We start from the raw sequence: 17,674 nt of genomic DNA on the forward strand, positions 1-17,674 counted from the left end.
TAAATGCGACAACAAAGAAAGATCATTTCCCTCTACCGTTCATTAACCAGATGCTAGATCGCCTAGCCGGAAATAACTTTTACTGCTTTTTGGATAGCTATGCCAGGTATAACCAGATTATGATTGCTCTAGAAGACCAGGACAAGTCCACATTCACCTACCCATATGGGACCTTTACTTTTCGCTGCATGTCGTTCGGCCTTAGCAATGCGCCAAGCACGTTTCAAAAGTGCATGATGGCATCTTTTCAGAATATCTTGAGGACTCTGTCGAAATATTTATGGATGACTTCCCTATCTATGGGCACGCCTATGAAGTCTGTCTGGCCAACCTGGAGAAGATACTGAAAATATGCGAGGAGACGAATCTCGTTCTTAACTTGGAAAATGCCATTTTAGGATAAAGGAGGGTCTCGTGTTGGGGCACAAGGTTTCTCGGGATGGGTTGGAAGTGGATAAAGCAAAAACATAAGCAATTGAAATACTTCCACCTCCAATAAGTGTGAAGGTTGTACGAAGTTTCTTGGGGCATGCTCGATTTTACAGACGCTTTGTCAAAGACTTTTCCAAAATAGCACGACCACTGAGTGCGTTGATGGAGGCTGGCAGAAAATTTGATTTTGACAACAATTGCCTTAACGCATTCAGGATTTTGAAGGATGCACTGACTATTGCACCCGTGTTAATTGCACCGGATTGGACACTTCCTTTTGAATTAATGTGCGATGCAAGCGGGTATGCGATAGGAGCAGCTTTAGCACATAAGAGAAAAACAATCTTACATCCCATCGCATATTCGAGTAAGACGTTAAATCTTGCTCAGACTAATTATACCACCATAGAGAAAGAGCTACTTGCAGTAATTTTTGCGTTGGAAAAATCTAGAGCATATCTGCTGGGAACAAAGGTACTCATCCATACTGATCATTCGATGATAAAGTATTTAATAACAAAGAAGGATGCAAAGCCGAGGTTGATCAGATAGGTTCTCTTCCTCCAAGAATTTGACATAGAAATAATAGATCGAAAGGGGACAGAAAACCAAGTTGCGGATCACTTGTCTAGACTTGAAAACCATGAGGTTGACCGCAACAAGTCAGAGGTGAGTGCGGTGTTCCCAGATAAGCAGCTGTTTCATATTGAAGAATTGCCAAGGTATGCTGACATAGTCAATTATCTGGTTTGCGAGCAATTTCGGGAGGAATATACTGACCAATAGAAGAGGAGGCTTAAGCACGAATGCAGATCATATTTCTTGGATGAGCCGAATCTGTACAAAAGGGGGGCAGACCAAATTCTGTGACTATGCGTACCAAATGCTACTCAACAACGCATATTATTGCAATGTCATGACTCACCATATGGTGGGCACTTTGGAGGACGGCGCACCAAGCTAAGGTTTTACAGAGTGGATTCTTTTGGCCAACATTGTTTAAGGATGCAGCTGACTATGTAATGAAGTGTGATCGGTACCAACGTACAGGTAACATTTCATGGAAATATGCAATGCTGATGAACATCATCTTGGAGCTTGAGTTGTTCGATGTGTGAGGTATCGACTTTATGGTACCAATCCCTTCATTGAATGGTAAAAATTATATTTTTTTAGCCGTCGACTATGTATCCAAGTGGGTAGAGGTAGTGGCATGTGCCGCAAGCGATGCGGCGGTGGTCTCTCAATTCCTAAAGAAAAACATTTTCATTCATTTTGGCACTCCACGTGCCACAATAAGTGATGAAGGGTTTCACTTTGTCAATCATACTGTCAAGGAGCTGCTGTGCAAATATAACATTCTCCACAAAGTGGCCACCATATACCATCTGCAGATGAATGGTCAGGCCAAGGTGTCCAATCGGGAGATTAAGCTGATACTTGAGAAGGTGGTAAGGCCTTCATGAAACGATTGGCCAGCAAAGCTCGACGATGTGTTGTGGGCATACCGGACTGCATTTAAAACATCCATAGGTATGTCCCCATATGCGTTGGTATTTGGTGAGGCATGTCATTTGCCTCTGGAGCTGGAATATAAGGCACTGTGGGTGGTAAAGAAACTAAACTTTGATTTGACGAAAGCAAGAGAAGCGAGAAAACTTCAACTAGTTGAGCTGGAGGAATAGAGGATCAACACATATGAGAACGCAAATATTTACAAGGAGCGCACAAAGCGCTGGCACGAAAAACATATATGCGGCAAGAACCTTCAAGTCGGGAAGAGGGTCTTACTATTCAACTCAGGACTACGGCTCTTCCCTGGAAGATTAAAGTCATGTTGATCCGGACCATTCATAGTTAGAAAGGTATTTCCGCATGGCGTGGTTGAATTATCAAATGATGATGGAACCAACATATTCAAAGTTAATGGGTGGTGAGTAAAAGCATATCACGGAGAAGGCTGGCATCGCCAAGTCGAGTCCGTGGAACTGAGAAACTTTGAATGAAGGAAGAAGTAGGTGGTCCCTGCGCTATCAGAAGATCAAAATTCATCAGTGACGCAAGTTTTGAAATCATGGAATCTTCAACTTTTCTCTACTACTCAGAATTTTCATGGCACTATATCTTTTCAGTTCTTTATCTACATAAAAAAAATGGAGATTTCAGTAAAAGAATTTTGTTTTGTTTAAAATTATTTGACCCTCTCACTGTTTTTCTTGTAACGATCAAGGCGCAGGATTGTGGAGGTGTTACACAAAGAAGCAACTTATCTTATTCCGTCACTGCAATCCAACGAAGATAGATCGCCGCAAAGAAGGATGCATCAACACACAATGCGAGTGACAGTGCAAATTTGGGGGTTGTATTCTTCCTTAACTTTATTTCAAATTTTGCACTATCGCATCACATTTTGATTTTAAAGGTTTTATCACCACATCCTCTTTGATTATCGCAATCATTTAACATTGATAAATTTAGTAAGTCAACACATGCTGTCTCTTTGCCAATTATGATTTCAATGATGAAACACATGCTTCTATTATTTTCATATATATTATAACCAAATTAATCTTAGAAAAGTTACCTCATGAAACTTCCTAGAAGAGGTCTGCTAGCTTTCTTTCAAACTCTCTTTACGTAGCTTCCTAAGAACATCGCATGACTTCTTTCAATCTTTTGGCAATGGGGACATTGCCGCATTTTAAATTTGGGGGAGGTATTTATTTTCGACCTTGCTATTTTTAGCTTTATAAAAAAAATATTTGAGAATAACAACTCCACTGTCAACGTAATGAGAAAACCCATGTTGATAAGAGTTAAGTTGTGAAAGGCACTTACCCGTAATTGGATATCCGCATGACACACGTGAGGGCAAGCCAAAACGAAAGTAAGTCACCAGGATCAATGCATAAATCAATGACTGCAACTCCACTACCAAATCGGTATGAGTTTAGTCTGAGAAAGAGTGCATTGCTCATAGTTGGATGTCTGCATGACACACGTGAGGGCAAGCCAAAACGAAGGCAAAGCACTCGAATCATCACAAGGTAAAAAAAAATAGCAATGAAGAAAATTTTTGTGCAAGGATAAATCATTTGAGACCCCAGTGAAAAATTTTCTTTTTGAAATAAATCATGCGATGTTCCGGAATTTAGTAAAGTCCTTTTGAAAGTTAAGCTTGCAATCCCTAAGTCTTAGAAATATTTTAGGTGGAGACTTGAATAAGATTTAAGGAAATTCTGGCATATAGGATTTGAACGAAGTATCCTTGAGAAACCTACGGAAAGAACTTTCCGGTTAACTTGCTAAAGGAATCTTTAGCTTATGCTTGAGGACAAGCATTGTTTAAATTTGAGTGTGTGATAACTGGCAGAAATGCACGTTATCATAGTGCTAAGTTCTTAAATAATGTTGAATTGCATTAATAGAATGTGTTAAATTGCGTCCATTAAGCATAAATTCTATAATATTGCAGTTGCATGCATCCAACGCATTAGAGCAGTTGATCTTTATATTTTTGTGCAGAATATGCGTAACACAATGCAGAGATTGCGATCATAGGAATACATTGGTCGAGCGCAACTTCACCAAAAGACTTTGCGTTGATTGTGCTCGCAAACATTCGCCCAAGAAGAATCACCACAACTTGGTTAGTGCAACATGGTGGGCGCATCTGGGTGAAAGAATAATTAAGAGTGATGGGACAGAAAGCTGACGACAGTCGGATCCAAATTAAGTTGACAGCCGATAACGGTCACAAAGTACATTCAGCTTTATCGGTGACAATTATTCAGAGCATCGGTCAGGAATTAAAACTGTCCCATCTGTAGAACCAAGAGAGAGAAGTTGCCTTTTGCCATGAAAACTCTATAAATACCAAGAGAATTCTTCAGAGAAGGGGTTAAGTAGTCGATTAATTCATCACTTACAAGCTCACGCCTCTGTCCATAGTTTTCTTTCATTTTAAGGCGGACGCGAGGAAGAAGGAGTGTTGGTAGATCGTCCCGGTAAGCTTGGGAAAGCACCGGAAGCTCCAAGACAGAGAGAGGGCTGACACCTGTGGAAGCAGGAACATTTGTAGATTAGAATAGAGATTCAGTGTAAAAGGCCTCGGTCAGCAAGGAATTGCTACCAGGCTCTCTACCTTTACTTTCCATTGTCATTTTGTACTCAACTCAGTTATAAGAATGGAATGTTTTTCTCTATATCTATTAACTCTTTGTTATTTATGCATGAGTAGCTAAATTAGTTGAATGGGTAGAGAAATAGTAAGCTAGTATAACGAGGGAATCTTCATCTTGTGGTTATCTCGTTTGTGTATGCTTCATTCGTCTATTAGAGATACTCGAGAGGGTAGTCTAAAGATAAGATCTAAACTTGGGAAGGTCAGGTCAGAATCTAGGTTTGGAAGAACCATATTAGAACGCATAAACGGGAGATAGGCGCTTAGGAATGAGCACTATTTGTTATTAACGTATCGCATGCATCTTAGCAATAAGATATGATTGTGTGCGGTCACCTTACTTTCATGCATTTTGCATCAACGCAAAGGACAAGAGTAGATACTTAAGGATAAGCTCTATGGACATTTTGCATTCATCACATGCGTCCTAGACCTAGGAGCATCGTATTCACATTGGGAAATGACTTGATGTGCATGGTTGTAACATGATCGCAAGGTTAGACGCATTCCCGAGTAACGCTAGCTAAAAGATCTTCTCAACCTGTTCATTGCATACTCATTGCATCTATCAACGCAACTATCTTTCTCAAATCCGCCGCCTTTATTTACTTCTTCTTTTTTTTCATCAACACAAAAATACACCCACACTTTATTTATTTACTCGGTTACCACAAAGTTTTCATAAACATTACCAATGCATCCATTTTCACAAGTCCCTGTGTTCGATCTTGAACTTACCAGGAAACTTAGAGGAATTTTAACTTGAATTCCACTGGGGAAACTTGAGTGCACATCGCAATCCATCAACGCATATCATCCATATGGCATCAAAAAATTACCAACGCAACCTATTTTCCCAAGTCCCTTAGTTCGACCCTCGACTTACCAGGAAACTCAGTGGGGTTTACACTTGGATGCCACTGAGAAAAATTGAGTGCTCAATACATTTTCATCATCGCATTTCATCCACAATTGCACATCACAAAATAACGCATCATGTACCTCCTGCCTCCTCTACCCGACACCTTCAACTTGACCTTACAAATCCTTTATCAGCCAAACCTATTCCTTTACCCACTCATCCTATGACAATCTGAGGGAAAGCTGGTATCTTCAAACCAAAAATCCTCACTACCTCATCCTCTGTTGATTGGTTGGTAACCAAACCTACTCAAACTCAAGATGCCTTAGCTTCTCCTCCCTGGAAGTAGGCCATGGATGCCGAATATGCTGCCTTAATGAAAAACAACACTTGGCGGCTTATACCTCTTACACCAGACATGAACATTGTGGACAAATGGGTTTTCAGAATCAAGCGTAACTCTGATGGTTCAGTTCAACACTACAAAGCACGACTTGTGGGAAAAGGATTTCACCAGAACCCGAGCATAGGCTTCTTTGAGACATTCAGTTCGATTGTCAAGCTTTCAACAATTCAGGTGATTCTTAGCATTGCTGCCTCTGATGGATGGAGTCTACGGCAACTAGACTTTGACAATGTCTTTCTTAATGGAACTCTAGAAGAAAATGTGTATATGACACAGCCTTTCGGGTATGTACATCCATCCTACCCACATCATGTTTGCAAGCTTGACAAAGCCCTTTACGGCCTAAAACAGGCCCCCCAGGCTTGGAATGCTGCTCTCACAAGGGAGCTCCTTCGATGGGGATTCACAAACTCACTGTCTGATTCTTCTTTATTCATTTACAACATGCAGTCATCTATTATTTTCCTTCTGGTTTATGTTGATGATGTTATTGTAACTGGTAATGGCCCCTCAATAATCAATCAACTCATCTGGTCGTTGGACAACACTTTTGCTCTTAAAGACTTGGGACAACTCACATATTTCCTTGGCCTTCAAGTTCATTATCTTGATTCTGGCCTCATTATAAATCAAGCAAAATATGTGGATGACCTTCTACATCGTTTACAACTCACAAACTTGAAGCCTACCCCATCCCTCAGTGTTCTTGGCAAACATTTGTCTATTACCGATGGTACTCCTCTTGAGGATCCTTTTATTTATAGAAGCACTATCGTAGCTTTGCAGTATCTCACCATAACCCGACCAACATCTCCTATATAGGCAATCACTTAAGTCAGTTTCTTCAAAAACCAACTGATGTTCACTGGCAAGCTGTAAAACGCATCCTTCGATACATTAGTGCAACCAAACATTTTGGTCTGTTGTTTCAACCAAGCTTTGACCTATTAGTCTCTGCCTACTCGGATGCAGATTGGACCTCTAACATTGATGATCGAAAATCCGTTGTAGCATACTATGTATTCATTGGAAACAACTTAGTCCGATCAAGTACTGAATCTGAATATCGTGCCTTAGCATACACTGCATCTGAAGTCATATGGCTCAATCAACTGATGTCGGAACTTGGGATGTTGTCTTCTGTCAAACCAATCATCTGGTGTGACAACTTAAGCATTGCTGCCATAGCCACCAATCCCGTGTTTCATGCCAGAACAAAACATATTGAGATAGATACCCATTTTGTACGAGATCATATCCTTTGTGGAGCCTTGGAAGTGCGATATGTCCCTTGGGCAAGTCAGCTTGCTGATTGCCTCACAAAACCTCTAATACATTCTCACTTCCAGTCTTTTCGTTCCAAACTCGGTGTACTTGACGTACCCTCTCGTTTGAGGGGGATATTAGAGAAGAGCAAGTCAGCAACACACATGGACAAATAGTCAGCCACCCAGTCAGTACACCCAGGCCATGTCATCATTCTTCTAGAAGAAAAAGTTGTTAGAGGGAATATTTATCCCAACCAGTCAAAATTGTACAAATATATTCTTTATTCATTATTATTCAATATCTTTCAGCCGTTTCGTCTTCTTTGCTTATTTTAAATTTCTAACTCTCCGATCCTTTCATGTCGCGGCTGCCAAAGAGAAATTTGAGACAGACCATCTCATTTTCCTTTCCATTCTTCATTGTTCCCAGTTTCAAAATCAAAGGTAAACTTCATTCTGTTCTAGAAATTTACCCATCTCATTGTAATTCTTGTGTAGGTTGTAACAACGTTTACAAAGCTATTAGACAACCGAAAGAAGGTAAAGTTGCCACCTAACCTCACAAATGCAACAAAACCTTTAGCTGCAAAAGGTAGTTCGATTTCTTCTCTCAATCAGTAAGAAAAAATCCTCTCGCTCTGTTTTCTTTTGCAATTTGCTAATGTACTGAAATGATGAAATTTTTTAGATGAAAGGGGAAAAAACATTTTGGATGGTGTTTGTCAAACTTCTTTGTCCACCTTGTTTATTCGTTCATACTTTTATGCCTCTGTTAGACCACCTTTCTTAAGGAACTATTTTACCATGCAGATGATTTTCTAATGGTGTTTTTTTATTATATACTTTTTAAAACTTTTCTTTAGAACATTGCACGGGGATTCTCTTCCTCACTTATTTTTGCAGTTGAAATGGTCAGTCATGGTTATCATTTTCTTGTTTATATATCATGTGTATGTTCTTTTGTGTACTCTACTTTTTCACCCATTTATTCCACTTGAAGGAAAAGGCTTGTAGATGTACTCTGCTTTCTTTTTTACTTATATATTGGGTGTCCTCTCTTAATACGGAAACTCTCCTAAATAATAATTTTTATGGTACAAATCCATTGGAGATTTGGATCTCTTACTTATCTATGATTAAGGGATCAAGGAGTGAGATTGATGTTTGCGATCCCTTCCTATCACCCCAACTTGTATAATAAGTTAAGTAAATTGACTGCACTTGTGGGGAATTAAGAGTTACCTTTATTTTATTTACTCTTTCTCATAACATGTCTTAGGTATACAAACCATAATGATATATCCCCTATATCTCGTTAACATGCATGCTAGATAATTGAAAATTTTGTTTGTTGCCAAAGTTCATTGGAAATAGACGCCAATTATACCTCCTTAATGTTGCTAGGTTGAAATTTTGCTTCTCACTGAACTCACTCCAAAAAGTATTGTTGTCCATAATGCTACAGAGGTTACTAAAGTTGTGGTAAGTTACATTTGCTTATTGCATCACCAAACCCTGTATTAGAGGTTTCTAGGCTCAATGCTTATTGATACTTATACATTACGAAATTTTATTTTATTTTTTTGTTCTATTAACTGCATTGATTTTATTGTCTGTAGGTCAAGCCAGTGGCACGGCTTTTGGTGATACTTTACCCAGTTGGAAGATTTGTCACATACCTATCAATGGGGATGTTTAAAATGCTTGGTATGAAAGGGAGAAGGTAAGTTTTGTAGTATCAATGTTTCAGCTGCTTAGAAGCTTCTGCTCACTGTTTCATTCTAAGGTTGTAATTGCATGAAGGTTTATGAAGCCCTGTATTTCTTCTTTCGTTTCATCATACAAAATAATTCATCTTAGCGCTACTTTTACCTGTGTTACTGTGTTAGTGAGCAATTTGTAATTGAGGGGCAGAACTGAATGGGGCCATAGAGAAAAAAGAGCAAGTAATGGATAGGCTTCCTAGGACATTGTTCTATTAATAAAACTCTTGAGCTTGAATCCTGAAGTAAATCTTAGCTGCTGTTTCTTGTTGACAGCACATGTGAATCTGAACATCTAAAATGGTCTTTGAGATATTATACTGCAAGATTATCGCTTTCTTTCTCCTCTTAAAATGATACAAACTATTTCAGAGAGCTTACTGACTTTATTATTGTATCTCAGATTTCAATTTCATTGCTGATAAACATCTAAAATTGAATTGAAATGTGACAACACTGTGGTTTTGGTTTCATTTGTTCTCCCACCCCCACCCCGCTCCTCATTCTTTCTCTCTCTGCCAATAGTAAGAAAGGAAATTCATACAAGGGAAAAACAATTAGGAGATATTTCATTATTACTTAATCTCCATGAACTATAAAATTTGGTTTTTTTATGGAAGCACAAGAGCAATCAGATGTCTGAAATTAGCACATTCGACGGACAATTTAGTATGACAATTTAATCTTTATTGTAAATTAGCTTGACTATGCTAATTGCTAAGGTCACTTTAATTTGGTTGAACGAGGTTTGTCATGAATATTTTGAATATCTATAAATTTCAAGAACAGCATTTGCCTCTTGAGTTCTATTTATTTATTTTTAAATTTGTATGTGCAGCTGAATCAACTCCAGTTTTTTGACTTGGTGATGGTGAATATTCATTGTGTTGTGTGCCCTATTGCATGGTATCTGGGATAGTTTTCCTTGCTATGTGGATTTTGTGACTTGTTGATTATCTGGTTATGTCTTGATTTGTACTTGATACTTTTTTGGGTTATCTGTGTAAAATGTTGTCATGATGGTTTCAATACAGGGTATGATTGGGAATGTTCTTGAGATAAAAGATACACATGTGAGAGAGGTGATGACACCTTTAATTGATGTGGTTGCAATTGATGGCAGTGCCACACTGGTGGACTTCCACAATTTGTGGGTGACTCATGAGTACTCATGGTACGTTAAACTTTTAGGCCAAGTGTCTGATGGCCTTTCCCCACAAATTGTTGTTTGAATACACACGCATACACACATCTACTCTGAATTTACTTTTGTTAGGTATGTCTTCAAACTTTTTCTATAAATGAATTAATATGTGTCAAAAAAGCAGCTTGTAACTCTAGGGATATTTTAGTAATTGTGTGTACCCTAGGGCTTCCCACTAGTCTATTTATTTGGCCTATTCTCTTGTACTTTGTGTATCAGAATTAATAATAAAAATCAGTGTCTATCGTGGTTTTTCTCCCTATACTAGGCTTTCCACGTAACTGTGCTGTTATTTTCTTCCATAATCTTTTATTTTTAACATGGTATCAGAGAACGGGGACGAAACCCTAGCCATTATGGAAGAGAATCATCCACAGTTGCCTTCAGCTAGTGGATCTTCGAGTTTTGATATGAAAACTGCTATTCGGGCCGCGGTAAAGGAGTGTTTTCAAGCTGCCTTACCGGAATTAATTTCTGTCGTCCAGTTGTAGTCAACAAAAAGCCGCCGTCAATGGGAGCCGCACATGGACAGATCTGAAGAATACACAAACGTACGGCCGCAACAACCCCTCAGACCCATCACGAGGCGGAACAGATCTGGCTCCGATCGGGGACGTCCGCATTTGTAGCAACCCTTCGGCAGACAGAGTTTCTTCCGATCGAGCCTTCGACCTGCAGCTTCCGATCGACGAACAGGGTGGGCTTCTGATCGCGCCTAGGGCTTCAGACCTTCGACAGCTTCCGATCGCGCCTCGAGCTTCAGCTTCGACCTGCAAAAACTCAACTGCGCCGACATACCCTAGGGTTTTTGCGTCAGATCCGGCGAACCCACTCGTCTAGCAAAGAGAACAAGACCTTTCCGATTCTGCCTAGGCGCATTCAACCAACAACAGGCCGACAACCGCCTCTAGCCGGCGACTACCTTCCAGCCGTCGATTTCCTTTCAGCCGTTAGTGGTTGCCCCGTTTCCAACCGATTGTGACTCGACCCAATACCCAGATGAAAGCCCGGTAAATTCTTTCCCTATTTTACCTACTACAAATATCCTGCCTGTGTTTCCCTCAGTTGACAGTACGACCAGCCTGAGTATGGTTGGAATCAGTACCATCGCCCAGTCAGACAATATGCAGTCTTTTGATATTATTAATGTGAACGGTAAAAAACCTTGGATTGTTGACTCAGGGGCGACGGATCATCTTACTGATACCTCTGATCAGTTTCTTTCATATTATCCAAGTGCTGGTAGCGAACGAATTAGGATTGTAGGTGGGTCGTTCGCACCTGTTGCAGGAAAAAGGGATTTATCTCCGTTTGAGGGTTTGGTTTTGCAGGACGTTTTGCATGTTCCTAAAATTTCATATAATTTATTATCCATCAGTAAGATTACAAGAGATTTGAATTGTCAGGCAGTTTTTTCACCAGACTCTGTTTTATTTCAAGATCTAAGCTGGGGACGACGATTGGCACTGCCCGGCACGATGGGGGATTCTACTTCCTAACTGATGATGTTTCCTCTAGGAATGATTATAGGACTAGCCTTGTCTCCTTAAATTTTTCTACCTCTGAGAATAATTTTCTGTTATGGCATTACCGCTTAGGGCATCCGAAATTTCAGTACATGAAACACTTATTTCCGCATTTATTTCACAATATTAATGTGTCTTCTTTAAAGTGTGAAGTGTGTATTCGTGCCAAACAGAGTCGTGTCTCCTTCCACTCCCAGCCCTATAAACCATCCAAACTCTTCACCTTAGTCCACAGTGATGTTTGGGGTCCCTCACCAACCACAACCTTCATAAGGAAACGCTGGTTTGTCACTTTTATAGACGACCACACTCGGCTTACTTGGGTCTTTCTTCTCACTGATAAGTCCGAGGTGTTATCTATATTCCAACAATTTTATGCCACTGTGGAACCCAGTTTAATGCCAAGATTGGTATTTTGAGAAGTGATAATGGGCGGGAATTCTTTAACGCTTCCTTCTAGGAGTTTCTTACTTCCAAAGGGATTATCCACCAGAGTTCGTGTGCCTACACTCTTCAACAAAATTGGGTAGCAGAGAGGACAAATCGTCATTTGGTGGAAGTTGCTAGGTTCTTAATGCTATCCACATCACTCCCGTCTTACCTATGGGGTGATGCCATCCTTACTGCTGCTCACTTATCAACCAAATGCCTTCCCGGGTCCTTAATTTTCAAAACCCCTTAGACTGTTTAAAAGAGTCATACCCTACGACTCATTTAGTCTTCGATGTACCACTTCGAGTTTTTGGTTGTGTTGCCTTTGTTCACTCCCATGGTCCAAACAGCACAAAATTTACCCTCGTGCTCAAAAGTGCGTCTTTGTTAGGTATCTACTCCATCAGCGCGGGTATAAATTTTACCATCCATCCTCTCGCAAATATTTTGTTTCCATTGATATCACCTTCCTTGAGGATCAGCCCTTCTTCCCTGTTAGCCATCTTCAGGGGGAGATCTCTAGTGAAGAGATAACTGGTCCACATATACAATTCCCTTGGAGTCTGTCCCTATTCATGAACATGTTGGTCCTATCCTTCCTACCAATCAAGTCCCATGGATAACATACTATAGGAAGAATCTCAGGAAGGAAACAGCGTCACTTGTTACATCTCCGGCTCCGGTCTATGAGTCAAACCCGACATCAGGCACATGTATTCCTGAAATTAATGAGATTGATACTTGTATTAACGAGGGTAGAGAGGAAAAAGGAGGGAAAGGTGTTGATAGCACCACTATAGCAGATGGGAAGACGATAGTGAATGACGATTCAGACACAGCTTTAGAAAATGTGAGTGATACTAAAGATAATTGTGAAAAAGGTGTGATTTCTGAAGATGAGAAACAGGAAGAGGAAACTAGCGATCACAATGGAAATTCTGATAGTTTGAAGGAATATGATGCTTCTCTTGATCTTCCAATGGCCCTGAGGAAAGGAATTTGGTCATGTACAAGGTACCCCATGCATAGTTACATGACATACAATAACCTGTCATCAGAATTTAGGGCCTTTACCACTAGTTTAGATGCAGGGGTGATACCGAGTAACATACAGGAAGCAATGGGAATTGAAGTTTGGAAAGTTACTGTTATAGAGGAAATGAGAGCTCTGGAGAAAAATGAAACATGGGACCAGGTGATCCTACATAAAGGGCACAAGACGGTTGGGTGCAAATGGGTTTTCACTATAAAGTACAAGTCAGATGGGACTTTTGATTGGTACAAAGTCAGGTTAGTTGCTAAAGGATTTACTCAAACCTTTGGGGTAGATTACTTTGAGACATTCTCTCCCGTAGCTAAACTCAATACTATCCGAGTATTGTTATCAGTTGTAGTTAATAAAGATTGGCCCTTGCATCAACTGGATGTAAAGAATGCCTTTCTCAATGGAGAACTTGAGGAGGAAGTCTACATGAATCCTCCTCCCAGATTTGAAGATCAGTTCAAACAGCGAGTCTGTCGGCTGAGAATGTCGCTATATGGGTTGAAACAGTCTCCGAGAGCCTAGTTTGACAGATTTGCCACCTTTGTTAAAGGACAAGGGTATACCCAAGGGCACTCAGATCATACACTTTTTACGAAGAAGTCAACTTCAGGGAAGGTAGCATTTCTCATTGTGTACGTTGACGATATTGTGCTCTCCGGTGATGATGATGTTGAAATTGTGAAACTCAAACCAAAGATGGCCAAAGAGTTTGAAATTAAAGACCTTGGGAAGTTAAGATACTTTCTCAGAATGGAAGTAGCCCGGTCTAGGGACGGAATCTTAGTGTCCCAATGGAAATACATGATTGATCTTCTAACGGAAACATGAATGACTGGGTGCAAACCTGCTGACACCCCAGTTGAATATAATTCAAAGCTCAACAATACTAGTAACAGCGTTCCGGTCAATAAAAAATGGTATCAACGGTTAGTTGGAAAATTGATATACTTATCTCATACGAGACCTGATATTTCATATGCAGTAAATGTCGTCAGTCAGTTTATGCAGGCTCCTTGTGAAGAACACATGATAGCAGTTGAACGCATCCTTCGATATCTGAAAGGTGCACCAGGTAAGGGGTTAATGTTCAAGAAGTCTGATAAACACTGCATTGAAGCCTACACTGATTCTGATTGGGCAGGGTCTGTTGTTGATAGAAAATAAACATCAAGGTATTGCACATTTGTTTAGGGTAATCTTGTGACCTGGAGGAGCAAGAAACAAGGAGTTATGACCAGAAGTAGTGCAAAAGCTGAGTATCGGGCCATGAGTTTAGGGATATGTGAAGAGATCTGGTTGATGAAAGTATTGTCAGATCTTCATTAAGACAATGAGCTCCCAATGAAATTGTTTTGTGACAATAAGGCAGCAATAGGTATTGCAAATAATCCTGTTCAGCATGACAGAACAAAACACGTTGAGATCGACCGACACTTCATCAAGGAAAGACTTGACAACGGAAGTATATGCATTCCTTATGTTCCCTCAAATCAGCAAATTGCAGATGTGCTCACAAAAGAATTACTGAGACAAAGCTTTGATTATTGTGTTAGCAAGTTGGATCTTATTGATATTTACGCCCCAACTTGAGGGGGAGTGTCGAAAAAGCAACTTGTAACCCCAGGGGGATTTTAGTAATTATGTGTACTCTAGGGCTTCTCACTAGTCTATTTATTTGGCCTATTCTCTTGTACTTTGTGTATCAGAATTAATAATAAAAATCAATGTCTATCGTGGTTTTTCTCCCTGTACAAAGGTTTCCACGCAACTGTGTTGTTATTCTCTTCCCTACTTTTTTATTTTTACACTATGACTATCCTGCAGGTATGACAGTCATAGATTTGTTTTTGGGTTTATAATTAGTGTGCTAGAAGACTTTAATGGCTTTTTTAAAAATAATGTTGGTGATAAGTTGTCTATAATTTTAATATTTAACATGTGGTTTATAAATAGTTTTATTGTTTATTAGTTCATGACTTCGTGCTTTTAGTTTTGTCCTTAGCTTTGACATCAAGTTCCTATTTTTATACTTGGGTTGTTAAATTGTTCATGGCTTCTATTGATAATATTAATTGTTTGGTAGTTATTAGTTTGTTGAAAAAGAGAGTTGTTATGTTAATGTCTTTGTTAGTGAGTAACTACATTACAACAAGTTTTGTCACTAACCGAACGTCAATGATTTTCTTAGTAGCTTCACTACTTTTAATGGGCTTGTGCAAAACCTAGTAAAAAAACAACATTCATTTTAGAGATCAACTCAATGAATCAATGTCAACAATAATCACAACATTCGTGTAAGTCTAAACATCCTTTTCATACGCCATTTCTAGAACAAAAGTTAAACGCTCACTCAGTCTACTAATGCAGATAATTAATGGCATATATTGACACCTATGAACAATTCATGCCTTATTTTAACATGATAGCACCCAAACATACCAAACAACTAAGCACTATAATAAATAAATATCACATACGATAGCATTAAAAAATGTTATTGTAGACTTTCTATAGCGTTTTTGAAATACTATCGTAGCCCATATTATTGGAAGTCCCTGACTTTCTATTAGTTTTTTTTTTAACACTATCATAAATGCTATTAGAAATCCATTTTCGATTGCTTAAGTTTAATGCTATGAAAACTTTTCATAGCTTTATTGGAAAATGTTATAACAAACCTTTTCTAGCATTTTTTATAGCAGTAAGAAAATGCTATAAAAAGTCTTTTATAGCATTTTTATAGCGGTCAACAAATACTATAAAAGACTTTCTATAGTATTTTAGATATACTGTCGTAGCATATGTTATTAAAGTCCTCAACATTCTATAGCATTTTTTAAAACTATAAAAAGCGCTATTAAAGACTTTCTAGTGCATAATTTTAATGTTATGATTGTTGTTTAATAGCACTCTTTATAACAGTAAACTTGTTACTATGCTTGTTTCTATAGCGTTTTTTTGTGTTTTTATAACATTTGATTGCAATATTATATATGTTCTATAGCTTTTTGAAAGGCTATAGTAGATTTTATAATAATTTCTTGCTACTATTTATTATTAATAATAGTTATAATCATAAAACTCTTATAACTTTAGTGTGAAATAATTTCATTCTCATTCTTTAAAATATCATATAAAACTATTTAATTTCAAGCAAATTTAGTACAACAATATAATAAATTCAACAAGTAATTTTCAACAAAAGATAGTTAAAATATAAAATATACAATTTATTGAATATAGTAGCATATGTATAAAATACAAAAAGTTAGGGGGAGTTGTTATCCCCACTTGACTCCAATTTTGATTTGTCGGCTACTAGTTCATAAATGAAATTAGATATTCTACTTTGGATACGAAAATACCCATAAACAATGTTCCAATTTTTATATTACGTTGGAATCTTTGCCCTACATTTCCATTCAAACATAGTTAAAAGTGTACATATTTATGTACAAGAGAACAAATTTTAAAAATTCAAACACAATGACAAACCGAAGAAAATTAGTCGAATTATAGGAAATGTAACCTAAAAAATTATAAATACATAAAACAAGGATATCGATTAAATGAGTTTTTGAGAATAAGAACAAAGTGAAACTTAAATTAAGAAAGTTACATAGGTTTACTTATATTCCATTAGGCATAATTAAACAAGAAAACTAATGAAAATGCAAAAAAGAATATTGCAAACAAAAGCAAATGCAAAATAGAAACTTGCCCACAACTATACTAGAAAAATGAAAAGTGGTTTCTCGAAGATCAAACAAATTCAAATTAGAATGAATCTAAATAAAATTTCTTAAAAAAATAAATAAAAAGGGTGTCCTCTCTCTTACTTCGTGGAGGAAATTTAATTAAAAATTATTGAAACTCAAATAACATTCCTAAATAAATAATATGAAATGACCTCACAAGGTTAACCTTGACTTATATTTTTAAATTTTTAATAGAGTTGATATAATTTCACAAATAAAAAATGGCAAGAAGTTGCATCAATAAAAGCTCCAGAACTACTTTAAAAAGTAGATAAACTAAATGAGCTTCCTCAACAGCTAGTATTAGGCAGGACAAGAGCTACCTTTGTATGTCTTCTACAAGATCAAGCAGACAAGGACATCACTTTTCACTATATTTCTACAATTTATATATCACAACCATTGGCCATTAGCTGATGAAATAGCTCTTATCAGTATCATTCCCAAACATGAAACGTGTCATCAGTCTTTAAGGAAATGCTATAGCTCTAATGACAATATATCAGTAACAATAAATAACCATTCTAGAGTGTTTATATAAATTGTGTACCACAATCTACAGCTTATAAATTGTGTACCAAAATCTCAAAGAATCAATTCAAGATATTAATTAACGGAATTAGTGAAAGAAAGATTCAAACTACAACATTAAGAAAAAAACGACATAAATGATTGTTTACCTGAGGAGCAGGAATACTTCTTGAAAAGGTTTAATCGGATCCCTTGCCTTGGCAATAAAATACTTGCAGTGACAATAACTAAAAAACAATCTCAAATAACAGCATTGAAACCATC

General features: G+C 38.0%; 1 long non-coding RNA gene across 1 annotated transcript; it reads left to right on the forward strand.

Annotated features, from left to right (window-relative positions):
• Positions 1 to 7,458: 7,458 nt before the first annotated feature.
• Positions 7,459 to 9,201, forward strand: LOC120075115 (uncharacterized). Its single transcript, XR_005481311.2, has 3 exons — positions 7,459 to 7,743; positions 8,556 to 8,633; positions 8,771 to 9,201. It is a non-coding gene; the product is annotated as an uncharacterized LOC120075115 (long non-coding RNA).
• The last annotated feature ends 8,473 nt before the right edge of the window (positions 9,202 to 17,674 follow it).

Source organism: Benincasa hispida, chromosome 1 (assembly GCF_027475165.1).
Source record: "Benincasa hispida cultivar pf3 chromosome 1, pf3_genome.v1.1, whole genome shotgun sequence".
In the NCBI taxonomy this organism is placed as follows: domain Eukaryota; kingdom Viridiplantae; phylum Streptophyta; class Magnoliopsida; order Cucurbitales; family Cucurbitaceae; genus Benincasa; species Benincasa hispida.